This window comes from Nannospalax galili, unplaced genomic scaffold, assembly GCF_000622305.1.
Source record: "Nannospalax galili isolate Female #2095 unplaced genomic scaffold, S.galili_v1.0 scaffold160, whole genome shotgun sequence".
NCBI classification, from domain to species: Eukaryota; Metazoa; Chordata; class Mammalia; order Rodentia; family Spalacidae; genus Nannospalax; species Nannospalax galili.
Window position 1 is genome coordinate 3,317,703 of NW_008346900.1, and position 15,930 is coordinate 3,333,632.

The following is a 15,930-nucleotide window of genomic DNA, read 5'->3' on the forward strand; positions in this document are numbered from 1 at the left end:
ACCCCTGGTATCAGAATGCACTCCTCAGAGTACAAATCCTTCCTTAGAGAGTACAGAATCCTTCCTTAATTTGCTGCCTGTCCCCCTGACTTCCTCTAGCCAATTTTACCGTACCAGCATTCAGTCCAGTATAAAAGTTCCTCCTAGACCACTGTCTTCCTGAGCCTGGCTTGGGGGCTAGCCTGGCTTCTAACCAAGCCTGTGACCTCTGAAGTTGGGAGAAAATGGAAGCACAACATAGTGATGGGGGCAGATAGGAGGGGAGGGAGGGAAGGAGGGGGCTTGGGTTGGGAGACTAAATGGTGTCAGATGTAGGAGCTAAGTTCACAGGCCCCTTAGGCTGAATGGGTTCAGGACCTGGGAGGCTGCTGTAGGTGTCAGTCATCCTGGCACGAGGGTCATGTGTGGGATGTCAGATGCCCCCTTTCTCCTCCAGAAGTACCTCACCTATGCCCTCTGCAGCCTGGCAGCTGTCTATGTGGCCCTAACACTTTGACTAAAAGAGCTGCTTTGTTCTGCGTGTGGCCTGGGCATTGTCCCAGATGAGAGCTTTGCTTCTTGAAAGGATTCCCACTTTCAGAAATGAATTGGCCTTTGCAGTCTGTTGGGTATAAGGGGAGAGGCCATGGAGGGAGCCAGGTGTCAGCTGCACAGGGTAGGGGTGGGGGGATTCACTGTGGTGAGGCCCAGACGGGAGTATGGGTCCTGTCAGCTTGCATTTGGGCTTCCTGTGTGCCTGGGGGAGTAGATTGTCTCAGGGACAAGAAAGAGAAGTGGGCCACATTGCCTTCCCAGGCCAAGGGGAGGAGGAGGTTGTGCTACCAGACTGCTTGTGCAAGCCAGGGGTAGAGACAGCAGTCAGCAACAGGCAGGCTCAGCTGAGTGACTTTATTCTTATTATCATTTCATGTAGGTATGACAGCCAACCTCTACCTGCCTCTGTCTTGGGTCTTCACATGAACATACATGTGCACATACATGCAGTAGACATACTGTTACCAGCACGTGGGGGTCCTACTACCTGCCACTTGTACTGAAACTAACCAGGAGGTAGAAGTTGGTGGAGGAGATAATGTCATTCAAGTCTGCATTTGAGAAAAGTAGGTAGAGGCCATATACTTCAGAGAACAGCATTCTTCATTTTCTTTCTTTTTTTAAAAATTTTTTTTAAAATTATTTTATTTGTATGAATGCATTGCCTGCATGTATGTGAGTGCACCTGTGAAGGTCAGAAGAGGGCTTCAGATTCCTCTGGAACTGGAGGTAAGGATGGTTCGTAGCTGCCATGTGGGTGCTGGGACTTGAACCCGGGTCCTCTGCAAGAGCAGTCAGTGCTCTTAACCACTGAACCATCTCTCCAGCCCTCTTTCTTTCTTTCTTTTCTTTTTTAAGCTTTTACAATTTTATTAGAATCTTAAAGAAAAATCCTCAGGGCAGGCAAGTTGGTAAGTCAGCTGCCTTGAGGAGGTGAATGGTAGGAAGAAGGAAAGAAAGCCATGGGGAAGCCATGCAGGGTTAGAGCCTGCATGGGAAGTCAGACATGTGGCTAACTTGCAGATACATGGCTGGGAGAAGGAAGCTTTAGAGAAAAAGTGAAGAAATCCAAGATGCTGGGGCAGCCCAAAGCCTTAGAGAAAGCAAGTTTAGTAGGAAAGGCAGGAAGAAGAAAAGGAGAAATTACACTCTCCTGAAGAATTCAGGAAAGCGGACAGACTTACAGAGACCTACATGACTGTGGCTGGTCCGGAAGTTCTGCAGAGATCTGCACTAGTTCTAGGCAGGAAGTATTTGCCACCTCATTAATGCACCAGGTATTCTGCCCATCTATTTAGCATAACTTAAGGTGAACCTGCCTTCCTAGGAATGGTTCTATCACCAGGTAATTGACCAGTGAGACTGGAAAAGTAGGTCCTCCAACAGATAGACCAGACACTTTTTATAGTCTAGAACAGTTAAATTTATGGGGCTTTTTGCTACTCTAACATTACCCCTTCTGAAGAGGTAACCCTAAAATCTTTTAGGAATTAGATAAGAGCTCCCAAATACTTCTGACATTTTTGGTCTTTGGAACAGAGTATGTTGTTAAAAGGTCCAAGGACATTTTGACTTTTAGTCAAGAAAGAAACTGGTTACTTTTCTTGGAGTCTTTTACCCTAACTGCCTAGCCAATTTCTACCTCCTATTCTTATCACACCACCCTCTGAAGAGGTTGCCCAAATTACCAATAGGGAATTGGGATGCAGACTGCTCTGACTTCTTCCATGCTGAACAGGGACACAGGGTGAGGCAATTGGGGTACCCCCTCAGTGGGCCTATCTAAAAGACTCCCAAATTGCATTACTCTTTACTATAGGGAGAAAAGAAAGTCCTTGACTGGTGCCTAGGAGGTGTGAAGGGGAAGTGAAAGCAAGAGTAACATTACAAGTTCTAGAAAAGGAACCAGAAAAAAAGAACAGGGCAAATTTCAAATGTCCAAATTAAAGTCCATTGGAATTTCTTGACGAGGGCTTCCAAAAGCATCCATCTACTGGGTTCCTCCTCATTTTCATTTTGGCTGCCAAGGCTGGACTTGAGAGTGATGAACTCGGGATTTGTTGTCAGGCACTTTGATAACTTGGAGTGGCTAGAATCAGTTCCCTCTTAAATGGCCTAGAGACCTACATGACTGTGGCTGGTCTAGAAGTTCTGCCAGCACTCTCCATTTTCAAAGGGGCAAGGTGGTCTCTGGTTTTTGTGGGGCAATGGATAGATAATTCCCACACTTGGAGAGGTTCTTTGTTCTCCTGTGGAAGTTCCTTGAAGGGCTGAAATTGGTTCTGACTTTCTTTGGAGGTTTCCAGTCCCCAGTGACATTCTGCATTCCTGTTAACATACTAACAAGTAAAGAAAAGATGTCTCCTGGAAGTTAGAGTACCAAGTGAGATAATTGGCCTTATAAGTGAATAAAAGTGATGGGTGTAGCTGGGCATGGTGACACACACCTATAGTCCCAGCACTTGGGAGGCAGAGGCAGGCGGATCTCTGTGAGTTCAAGGCCAGCCTGGTCTACATAGTTGCAGTACAGTTGGGGCTACAGGGAGACCCTGTCTCAAAACAACCAAGAAAAAAATTAAAAAAAAAAAATTTATAGCCAGGCACGGTGGTGCATGCCTGTAGTCCCAGCACTTGGGAGGCAGAGGCAGGCGGATCTCTGTGAGTTCAAGGCCAGCCTGGTCTACATAGTGAGTTCCAGGACAGCTAAGGCTACAGGGAGACCCTGCCTCAAAAAGACTAAAAAAAAAAAAAAAAAAAAAAAAGGTGTGTCTAGCAGGGTTTTGTTTACTTTGCATATCAAAGCTATTGCTTCCTGATAAGACATCTTTTCTTTCTATAATTTTCTCTATAATTGTTTGTCTGCTCTATTACAATAGAAGCATAACTGAGCACATTTATGCACACGTGCTCCATTTCTCTGAGAGTAATTGTCTCCAGGCAGACGTATACAACTCAGAGCCAGCTTCTCTACAGAGTAGAGCTGCTCTCTTCCCAAGGAAGTAGAGAAAGGCCATGTGTGTAATGCTTGGTGACCAAAGTGGCTCTTCGTTGTACACAGGTTCTGGGATCTCCACACTGTCTCCACCCAACCAGAACCCAGCTGCCCAAACGGGTTCCCCTGGGTGTCTGACACTGTTTGCAGATGGGTCTGGCCTTGGGAAGGAGGGTTAGGGTTAGGCTCTTGGACTCTGGGCTATTTATTCACTCATAAGAATGTAGTTGTGAACAGAGGAGAACACACCTGCTTTTAAGGACTGGCTGGCCCCTGAGGGGGAGACAGATGGGAAGAGAATGTGTGGCACTGTCTGTTGAGGAAAAAAGTTCCCTATACACACAGGGGCAAAAGCCCTTGGGGTCTCTGAGAGGAGAGCTTGCCTATCAGGGGCCTTGTCTTGTGGGGAACAGGGAGGCCAGAGGTTGGGTAGCCCTCAGTCCAAAGACACATAGCTGTGGGCAACTCTAAACTCAACAAGAGGGAGGCAGGGCTTTCAGCCCACCTGGCCTGGGTCCTGAGGCCGCTCCCTGGTTTCCAAGCCTCCTCTGGCAAAGTTGGGGAGTAAAGCTGTTGAATGCCACCTCCCACCCTGCCACCTCCCTTTGTGTAGGTGGCAAGTCCCGCTCAGGGAACCTGGCTATGAAGCTTCCATCGTGACTTAGTGCAAACAGGAAGGAGCACATTGCTCCCCTGAGCCTCAGCACTTGTACTCCCCAATAGGATTGTTTAATAAAATTACCAAAGTACTTACAGCCTTCCAGCCCTCCCTTGCCTTCAGAAGTCCCATCTAAGAGGAATGGTGGGAGGAAATGAGCATAGCAGGCCCAGGGGGCAATCTTCCAGTCGGGGTAGGATGCATGGGTGGAGTGTACCTCCTTTCCACACTGGTCTAGAGCCAAGAGGAGGCCAGGGAATGGCTCCACCCTGTACTCAGAGACCTGTGGGTGTTTTCACCTCTGCCTAGCCCTTATCTTCAAGAACTTCAACCACTCAGTGAGGAGTGGTCACTGTACCCAGCCTTGGGGAATGTCCCTGGGGATCTTTCTGTACACCAAGGACTGGTCAGCATAGCTGATGTAGAGTTAGACGTAGAGGTGGAAAGTGGCATTCTACTTCTTGCTGGGGGCAGTTGTGGTCACTAGCTGTGAACAGCTCCTGCAAGGTGATCAGAGAGTGGGTAGGTATCTTCAGGTCTCTGGCTGGGGAGTCACTAAAGCACGTCAGTGTGTGTAGACTTGCAAGTGGGTACCAGGGTTTAGCTACTGGCAAGGTACTCCAAACCCCCAAGGTGGGACAATATCAAACACAAGTCTAACTTTCTATTTCATTGGTGAATTCTTGGTAAATGAACCTTGGACAGGGCATTTATTCTCTTCTTGGCTTCTGCAAGCTACCATGACCCCATCTTTGGGCAGTGCTGGTCTCCCTGCATGGGAAGGTGGGTTTGTATACCCCTTTGTGATACTGCAGTGACCATACTTGTTGACTTTGGACTAGGCTTTTCATAGATGATCTGATGAAGCAGGTGGGAAGGCTAGAAGAAGAAAAGTGTGTGTATATGGGGCTCCATCTCCTGGATTCCCCATCTTTGGGTGCCCAGGGCAGGTACAGCAGACATCCTGGCATGTGGAGAGGCTAGTATGACAGCCTGTGGGTCCTGCTCCATAGTTACCTGAAGCTAGAGGGAGCCTCGGGTTCTCTTTGTAGGCTGTGCATGAGGCTGGGAGAGGTTTAAATTTCAAAATTCTAAGTTCTGGGTCTACCCCAGACATTGGCTAGAGTCTGGTAGGGCTTGGGGGTTATTCCTCTGGGCAGAGCTTGATGAAGGAACCCTGGCAGCATCAGCAGGCTGAGATCCTGAAATGGTTAAAATTGTCAACTTGATGAGATCTAGAATTCTCTGGGATATAGGTCTTTGGACATACCTGTAGGAGCTACCCTGATTAGGTTAATCAAAGTGGGAAAACTCACCCACTGAGGGTGGCACCGTTTCCTGGGTTAGGGTCCTGGAATGCATAAAAAAGGAGAAAGTGATGGGGCAGGAGAAATGGTTCAGCAGTTAAGAACACTTGGTGCTTTTCCGGAGGACCAGATTTCAGTTCCCAGCACCCATATCAGGCAGTCACAACCACCTGTAACTCCAGCTCCAGGGGATCCAATGCCCTCTTCTGGCCTCCTATATGGGAATACATATATGTATGTACTCACACACACACACACACACAAATAAGAAATAAAGGGAAAAAAAGGAGGAGAAAGTGAACTAAGCCTAAGCATTTATTGTTCCTTGCTTCCTGACTGTGGATGTAAGCTAACCAGGTGCCTCAAGCTCCCTGCCATGATGTAAGCCAAAATAAACCCTTCCTTTTTTAAGTTGCTCTTTTTTGAAGACAAGGTCTCTCTTTGGCCCCAGTTTCCCTGGAACTCACTATATAGACCAGGCTGGCCTTGATCTCACAGAGATCTGCATGACTCTGCCTCTTGTGCTGGGATTAAAGGCATGTGCCACCATGCCTGGCTTTAAGCTGCTTAATTTTTTTTTTACTTATTCTTTGACAATTTTATACATATATACAATATATCTTGATCATATCCATCTCTCCAAGTCTCCCCTCCCTTCCCCCAGGCTAACTCCCAATATGTTCACCTTTTATTTTTTGAGGAAGAGTCTTACTATGTAGTTCTGGTTGACCTGGAACTCTCATGAGACCAGGCTGGCCTTGATCTCACAGAGATCCACCTGCCTCTGCCTTCAAAGTCTTGGGATTAAAGGTGTGTGCCATCACACCTAGACTTTTTATTCTTTTGAAAAATAATGAGTCCAATTAGTGTTGCTTACATGTACACGATTGTGAGGTCATCCACTGGAACATGGGCAGCCTACCAGGAAAATATACTCTTGAAGAAAATTAACTCCCCTTTTCCCCAGCCGTCATCAACTGCCAGTATCTCCAAAGCTAAGGATGAGGCTTCCTGAACCTCTTGCCCATCTATACTAGAGCATTGACTGGCTTGATCTAGCTGCTGAGGTAATGAGAGCAATGTTCATGTTATGTCCAGAAGGCAGTATTTCACAGCAATCCTCACCATTCCTCAGCTCTTGCATTCTTTCTGCCCTCTGTTCCTCAGTGTTCCCTGAACTTTGGGGATGTTTGAAACCTTGGGGTTTGATTTAGATGTTCCATTTAGGACTCGGCACTCAACATTCATTATTTGCTTTTGTCAGGATATTTTATTGAAATGAGATAAGTAACTGTGGTGGTTTGAATGAAAATGTCCCCTGTAGGCTCCAAGTATTTGGACATTTTGTCCCCAGATGGTGGTGCTGTTTTGAGAGGTTTTAGAAGGTGTGGCTATCCTGGAGGAAGCATATCACTGGGGGTGGGCTTAGCGAGTTCTTAAGCCTTGCCAGATCTCTGGTCGCTCTCTTGCTTCCTGATGATATGAGAGCTTTGCTTTTGGTGTTCCTGCTCCAGGCACCTCCAGCCACTTCCAGCCACCATGCCTCCCTGCCGTAAGCTCAAATAAACTCTTCCTTTTATAAATTGCTTTGGTCAGTGTTTCTATCACAGCAACAGAAAAGTAATGAATACAATAATTAGTACCAGAGAGTAGGCTGTTGACTGTGAAGAACCTGACCATGTGGGATTTTGAAGAAATGTGGAAGACTTTGGAATTTTGGGCTAGAAAAGCAGTTGATTGCTGTAAGTGGAGCTTAATAGGCCATTCTAGTAAATGCCCAGAAGAAAGTAGTACTGAGAATAATGTAGTTCCAGAGGGAAATAAGGACTTAAGCAGCACTTGGGATATTTTGGGAAAGAGTGGCTGGAGTCTGCCCTCAACCTAAAAGCTTGCCTGAGGCTAAGTTGAAAAGCAATGGATTAGTTTCTCTGGCAGAAGAGATTTCAAGACAGCCTAGTGTAGAAATGGTGCTGTGGATATTAATGGTGAATATTATGCAGATCTACAGTGAAAAAAAGCAGATGGGGCAGAAAGAAATACAATTTGGATTGAAAAAGAGCACTAGGAGGATAAATGTTGGAGCCTTGGCATGTGCTGGAGAGGATCCTTTTGATAAGCAGATTAAAGTGATTAAGGAGGGCCTAGAGATTCAGACTTAAACAGTGGAGAGAGTGCCTTCCAGGGCAAGACCACACCCAGTTAAGCCTCCAACTCATGAAAGGAATATGCTGCAGGGGCCACTGAGGAGAAAAGCTTTTAAAATGGATAAAGCAAGCTGGAGTCCATCCCAAACTTGCAGTGAAATTTGGCAGTGTTGTTCACCTGGTATGAAAGATGCAAGAGTGAAGGGGTCAACAATTCTTCCTCTGCAGTTTCAAAGAGCCTTGGAGGCTAGGCAGCATTCAGCAGGGGTTCTCCTGCACAGAAAAGGCCCTGATAGGCCATTTCATGAAGCTGTGAAAGTGAAGCCTGGTTGGCAACGGAGACCCAAGAAGACATCCGTGATGCCAGAGCTGTGAGGCATCTGCCAAGAAGACCTGCATACAGGGAGTGGTACCAGCCCAAGAGAGAGATGTGTGTTGCACGCAGTAAAGCTAGAGAGGCTGAGCCATCTAAGCCTTTGGAAGTAAAGTCCCAGAAGTTGGATGTGGAGCTACTGGTTTGGTGTTTGCCCTGCTGGTTTTCAGTCTTGTTTCGGTCCAGTATTTCATAACTATGCCTCCATTCCTCCCTTTTGGAATGGTGTATTCGGTTCCACTGTATGTTGGGAGTATATAATTTGACTTTTGATTTTATAGAGGCCTACAGGTAAGATATTTATCTGAATCTCAGAAGAGACTTTGGACTGTGGACTTTTGAATAGTATTGAGATTGATAATGACTATGGGGACTTTTAAAATTGGACTAAATGCATTTTGCGCTTTATATGGTCATGAGCCTATGGGGGCCAGGGGGTGGAATGTGGTGGTTTGAATGAAAATGTCCCCCATAAGATCCAAGTATTTGGACATTTTGTCCCCAGATGGCTTTGGGGTCATTGATGCAATACAGCCCTTCATCTAGCTGGTTATTCTAGAAGTATGAGGGAGCCAGGATACTGTGGTAGGCCACTTTATCATTCCACGCAAATTTTGATTTTCTTAAAGACAGTATCTTGTATCTCTCAGGCCTGGAGAGATGGCTCAGTGGTTCAAAGCATTTGGTGCTCTTGCAGAGGACCCAGGTTTGGTTCTCAGTACTCATATCAGGTGGCTGACAACTGCCTATAACTCCAGTTCCAGGGATCTCATGCCCTCTTCTGGCATCTTTGGGTGCCTGACATGCACATGGTACACGTACGTTACAGGCACTCAGACATACATGTAAAATAAAAATATATAAGTCTTAAAAAAATATCTCGCTATGCAGCCAGGGCTACTTAGAAGCTATGCAGATCAGACTGGCCTTGAACTTGGGATGGTCCTCCTGCCTCTGTCTCCTGACTTGTCTGACTCCCTGTGTATTTATGGGTTGGTTTAAAGAATGTGGGCATGTTGACAAGGCTGGTGAAGTGGTGACAGGATTTAACACTCTCAGGTGATACAGATGCTGAAGGTAGGGGTTACCTCTTACAGATCTCAGAGGAACTTGCAGTCAGTTTGTTTCTGATTTCCCAGTAGACAGCAAGGAACAATGGAGTGGGATGTGCCACCATCCATAGCCTTTTGATCTTTTGATGTCCTGAGTCTGTCAATCTTAACTAAGAATGTGATGGCTTGCCAGATGGCTCAGAGAGTAAAGGCTCCTGCTATCAAGCTTGATGGCCCTGAATTTGATTCTGGGATCCACATGAAGGAGAGAATCAATTCTTGCAAGTTGTCTTCTGACCTCCACAAGTACATCATGGCACATGTGTGCCTATCCACCCACACCCCGACAATACATCCTCCCACACCCACAAAAAATGTAATTTTAAAAATAACGTTAGGGGCTGGAGAGGACTCAGCAGTTAAGAACACTTGCTGTTCTTCCAGAGGATCCAGGTTCGATTCCCAGCACCCACATGACAGCTAACAACTGTCTGAAGTAACTCCAGTTCCAGGGGCTCTGACACCCTCTTCTGGCCTCTGCAGACTTTGCAAGATACAGGTGCACATACATGTAGGCAGTATATTCATACACATAAAATAAAAATAAAAATAAAAAGTGTTAGAATAGTGGGGCTGGGGATGTAGCTCAGTTGTTAGAATACTTGCTTAGCATGTGCAAGGCCCAGTGCCTCATTAACTGGGTGTAATGGCATATGCTTATAATCTTAGCATTTGGGAAGTGGAGGCAATGGAGGCAGGAGGATCAGGCATTCAAGGCCACCCTCAGCTACATAGTGAGTTTGAAGTCAGCCTGGGTTACATGAGACCCTGCCTAAAAACAAAACAAAACAATGGTGCTGGAGAGATGGCTCAGCGGTTAGCAGCACTGGTTGCTCTTGCAGAAGACCCAGGTTCAATTCCTAACATCCACATGGCAGCTAACATCCATCCATAACTCCAGTTCTAGGGCATCCAACTCCCTCTTCTGACTTCTGGGGCATTGCACAGCACAGGTGCACTTATACACATGCAAGCAAAACACACATAAACATTAAATAAAAATAAAAGCAATAAAACAAAGTCGAATGTTAAAATAACAATGAATCATGCTTAAGGCCCAAGTATGTATAAATTTTGAATTTGTCCTTTCTCCTTTCTTAGCTATAAATCTGCAAGTTTCTAAGAATCTTACAAGAACCTGCACGTATAGTGAGAGACTCCTCTTAGCCTTCTTGTGAAACCCTTGTGACCCATATTTTAACCTTATTAGATTGCAATCCTATCCAAGGCACCTGGAGTCACTCTATAATCTCATTTATTGAAAATAAAGGGATAGAAAGTTCCTTAGAAACCCTTTAAGCAATGTTATTTCAGGAGCCATCAAAATTATATATAAGTTATTGTAAAGACAATTAAACACGACCCCTTCCTGAGGAGACTGCACCCATGCTTAGGTGTGTACAATCTTTTCCCTGAACACCTATATATTAACCCTCTATTTCATACTGGCTCATCCTGAAATTCTTTTCTGAGGCAAAGCCAAGAATTGTGGCTTTTCTTGAGTAGAGGTATCTGAAAAGAACTCGGGCTTTTTAAAAAAAAGTTTTATTTATTATTTTTTATTTTATGTGTATGAGTGTATTGCCTGCATGTAAGTGAGTACACTCATGTTGTGCAATGCCGCAGAGATCAGAAGAAGGCTTCGGATTCCCCTGGAACTGGAGTTAAGGACTGTTCACAGTCGCCATGTGGGTGCTGAGAATTGAACCTAGGTCATCTGCAAGAGCAATCAGTGCTCTTAACCGCTGAGCCATCTCTCCAGCCCCAGAACTCAGGCTTTTATAGGAGCTGTGTCTCTGACCTATGGCTTACTGCTACTGATATTGACTAGAGGTGCCAAGTTTCTTGGAGACTCAGAGCCTGTGGCTTTCTTCTGGGGCTCCATAAGTGATTGGTGGGAAGAGCTTCCATCAGGATGATTTCAGGCCTAGTGCAATACTTGGCTGTACAATGTCTATATCTCCAGGTTCTCAGTGGAGATGGGCAGGGTCCTCCCAGGCTTAGGCCACTATTATGTATGCTTATGGATGCTGCCTGTGGTCTGGACCCAGCAGCAGCTCCACTGTACAAGCTGTCACCTGGGAGAGTTACCCAACCTCTCTGAGCCTCCATTTCCTTATTTGTCATAATTTTCCTGCCTTAGAGTAGGGAGAGGATTAGGTTGAGATGATGAAGGCCAAGGGTATTGGACCAATGTGTGCCCTACTAGGAGGTCTCTCCACTGCCTATGTTAATCTGGACTTGTTCTTGGTTTCAGCCTCAGGGGAACACTGACCTCAAATCAACTATGGTAAGACAGGCTGAGGGCCTTCCTGGAATTGGTGGGATTTTCAGCCTTTGTAGGGGACCTAGAGATCGGGAAGCCAGCTTCTGCCCAAGGTGTGGAGGGCAAGTACTTTACAGTCCTTTCTTTCAGGAGGCCCCTAGGAACCTGACTATACCCAGGCTCCAGGGGAAATCGTTTCTCAGAGCTGGGGTGCCCCTTCATTTCTAGACTGAATGCAGCCTCATCCTGACCCCTAGTGGCCAATTCTGAGCATTGTTTCAAAGGAACCGAGAATTAAAATGGCTGAAGGAGTAGGAGGTGAGTGGTGTGGGTGGGAGATGCGCTGAAACCTCAGCCTTGGAAGCTCAGGCCTGCCCTAAAGAATGACTTCATATATTTGTAGCCTGGCATGGGGCAGGTGGACTTTATGTTCCTGAAGACTTATGTTCCCAAGAAGTTTCATTCTGTTACTAAAAGACCCTTGAAAACACCATGATCTTCATCATATTGGATACTTGGTATGTGATAGAGGTCAGGATAGAGATGGTGGGCAGGCAGCCTCTTGAGCTGAACTCAGGGAGACCATAGATTGTCTGGGGGAGGGTAAAGAGACTCAGTGTGTGAACAAGAGAGGTTGACAGGAGCATTGTTGGGAGGGGCCTGGCATTTGGCTATTTGCTTATTGTTTTAAGGTTCTGGTGCTTGAACCCAGTATATATATATATATATATACTGTCCTAGTTTGTTTCTCCATTGCTGTGACAAAACACTCTGACCACTACCAACTTGGGGAGGAAAGGGTTTATTCAGCTTATGTCTCCCAGGTTGTAGCTCATCAGGGAACTCAGGGCACGAACCTGGAAGCAGGAGCTGGAGTACAGGCCATGGAGGAACGCTGCTTACTGGCTTTCTCCCCTGGCCCCTGCTCAGCCTGCTTTCTTATGCAACGCAGGCCCACCTGCCCGGGGTGGTACCACCCACAGTGGGCTGGGCCCTCCCACATCACTCATCAAGAAGATGCCCTTCAGACATGGCCACAGGCCAGTCTAATAGAGGCAATTCCCTGATTGAGGCTCCCTCAACCCAGGTGTGTCAAGTTGACACTAAAGCTATCCAGCACACACACACACACACATATACACATATATATATATGTATATGTGTGTGTGTCTGTATATATGTATATGTATATGTGTATATATGTATACATATATATGTATATGTGTATGTATATATGTATTTTTTAAATTTATTTTTATTTTATGTGTATGAGTGTTATGCCTGCATGTATGTAAGTATGCCCATTTGTGCAGTACCCAGAGGACAGAAGAGGGCATCAGATCCCCTGGAACTGGAGTTATGGACAGTTGTTAGCTGCCATGTGAGTGCTGGGATTCGAACTCAGGTCTTCTGCAAGAACAGCCAGTGCTCTTAGCCTCTGAACCATCTCTTCAGCCCATATATGCTTAATTTTAAGTCATAGAACAACAAACGCACTGACAAGGGTGTGTCCTTTGCAGAACATGTCCCTGGAACTCTCATGAAGTTTTATCAGGGTCTTGGGCATTTTCTTGTTCCCTAAAGCTTTGTGTCTCTTCCCTTGTCCACTAGGGAGCAGTGTCTGCTCAGGTTTGCCCACCTGTATGCCTGCTGGAGGATTCTTACCCAATAGGTCATCTGTGGGGGTGACAGGGAAGCAGAGAGTGTGAACTTAATTTCCAACACTTTGGAAATGCTTTAGAAACTCTCTTAGGCCCTGCCCTGGATCAGTATCTTAGGGGTTGACAAGAGGCCTGGGAATTTAGAAAAGTTTTTTTTTTTTTTTTTTTTAAAAAAAAATCCTGGGGCTGGAGAGATGGCTCAGTGGTTAAGAGCACTCACTGTTCTTGCAGAGGACCAGGGTTTGAGTCCCAGCACCCACATGGTGGCTATGAACCGTCCTTTACTCCAGTTCCAGGGGAATCTGAAGCCCTCTTCTGACCTCCGCAGCATTGCACGACACGGGTGCACTCACTTAGATGCAGGCAATACACTCGTACACATTAAAAAAGAAGAAAAAAAAAGATAAGTCCTCTCTTTTTAAACATAGTTTGTTATTTTTTATTTTATGTGTATGAGTGTATTGCCTACACGTAGGTAACCGTACCCATGTCATGCAATGCCCTCAGAGGACAGAAGAGGCTGTTGGATCCCCTGGAACTGGAGCTAAGGACAGCTGTTAGTTGCCATGTGGGTTCTGGGATTCAAACCCGGGTCTTCTGCAAGAACAATCAGTGTTCTTAACTGCTGAGCCATCTCTAGCCCTAGAAAAGTATTTTAAATTAATTTAACATTTTAAAATATCTTCCCTTTTTAAAAATTAAGATATACATACAAATTGTTCAAAAATAAAATGTTGAGGACTGGAGAGATGGCTCAGCGATTAAGAGTACTGGCTGTTTTTGCAGAAGACCTGGGTTCGAATCCCAGCATCCACATGGTGGCTAACAATGGTCCATAACTCCAGTTCCAGAGGATCTGACGCCCTCTTCTTTCCTCTGCAGGCACTTCATGACACAAGTGCACTTACATGCATGTGGGCATAACACTCATATACATAAAAAAAGAGCTGGGCGTGGTGGTGCACTGTCTTTAATCCCAGCACTTGGGAGGCAGAGGCAGGCGGATCTCTGTGAGTTCAGGGCCAGCCTTGTCTACATAGCAAGTTCCAGGACAGCTGGGAGACCCTGTCTCAAAAAGAACCCCCCCTCCGCCAAAAAAAAAAAAGAAGAGAGCACAAAGACAGGGAGTGCAAGTCCGTTCTCTTCCTGTCTCCTTGGGTCTTTCACAGAAATATGTGCCTGTGGCAGGGACTTTCTATGGCACTGAGCTTTGAGCTGTCCATCTGTCCAGTTACGCTATCCTGTTTACCCCTTACTGACAGGCAATCTTTTCTCATGGTTGTGTGTCCTTTGTTTCCTGAGGGCGAGTGTCTTATGAGTGACACCTGGAAATAGATGCACTGGGAATTGTCTACCTTTCAGCCTTGAAGGAGGTGCTGTTAGAGGTCCCCATAGAGTCTGTCCGGGGTCTTCAACCTACCAACAAGCCAGCTTCTTGCCCTACATCCTCCCAACATAACTATGCTATGAGACCTTTGCATCTTTGACATTCCAAGAGTGAAAAAGAGACATTCTCTGAGGTTATATCTGCCTCTGTACCATAAAAAGCTAGGCAGATTTTAAGAATTCTTTTTATTGGGGCTGAAGAGATGGCTCAACAGTTAAGAGGACCCAGGTTCAATTCCCAGCACTCACATGGTGGCTAAACAACTGTCCATAACTCCAGTTCCAGGGGATCCAACACCCTCTTCTGATCTCCCTGGGTATTGCACAATATGGGTGCACCTCCCCACATGCAAGCAATACACTCATACACATTAAATAAAAATAAATAAAAAATTCTTTTTATTTATTATTATTCATTATTTTTGTTTTATGTATATAAGCGTATTACCTTCTTGTATGTAAGTGTACCCATGTTGTACAGTACCCATGGAGGTCAGAAGAGGGTGTTGGATTCTCTTAGAACTGGGATTACAGACAGTTATTAGCCACCATGTGGGTGTTGGGAATTGAACTGGATCCTCTGCAAGAACAGCCAGTGCTCTTAACTGCTGAGTCATCTCTCTAGCCCCAGTAGTTAATCTTTTATGATTTGAGTTTGTGACCTCATAATATTATCTCTCTCCCCATGTTTTCTTCTATGCTATTTCTGAAACTTTAGGGTCTTTGACTCAGCTAGGGCTTATTTTGATGTAAGATTTGAGTTAAGAATTTGTCATTTGGGTCTGGGCAAGAGACAAATATTACCTTCCAATTAGAAATTTTGAGGAGAGCTGAATGTTAGGTAAGGAGAGGTCAGGATGTATCTGATAATGAATGCTGTGTGGGATCCCACCTCAGGCTTGGAGGATCTAGGGAGATTGTGGGAAAATCTCTAGGAGGCTCCATGGTGAGGTCTTCAAGGATGGTTGCTAGAACAAATACCTCTCCCTCCCTCTGTTCTTTTTTGATAAAACAAAATAAAACCCATTTATTTATGTATGTGTAGGATGGTGGAGATGCATGTGTGTGGGTATGCACACACATCATGATGTACATATGGAGGCCAGAGGACAACTTTTGGGAGTCAGTTCTCTCTTTCCACCATGTAGGTCATGGGAACTGAATTCAGGTGGTCAGGCTTGGCGGCAAGCACCTTTACCCATTGAGACGTCTTGCTGGTCTGCTTCCTCTGTTCCTCCTGGTCAGTCCTAGCTGGCAACTGGAAGCAGACACTCACAGGTGTCCCTACAGGTTTTCCCAGGAACAGGGTGATATGGGTTAAATACTGGACATATCTAGAAGAGTATGTAGGCTAGGCTCTGCCAGATAGTGGACTACTTACCTAATACACTGACCTAGGGGGGACTAGGACACAGCTATCACTAGCAGTATGAGGGTTTGGGCTGGAAGTGGGCAATGGGAAGTGCTGAGGTATGATGTGATATAGTGAGCTGGTAT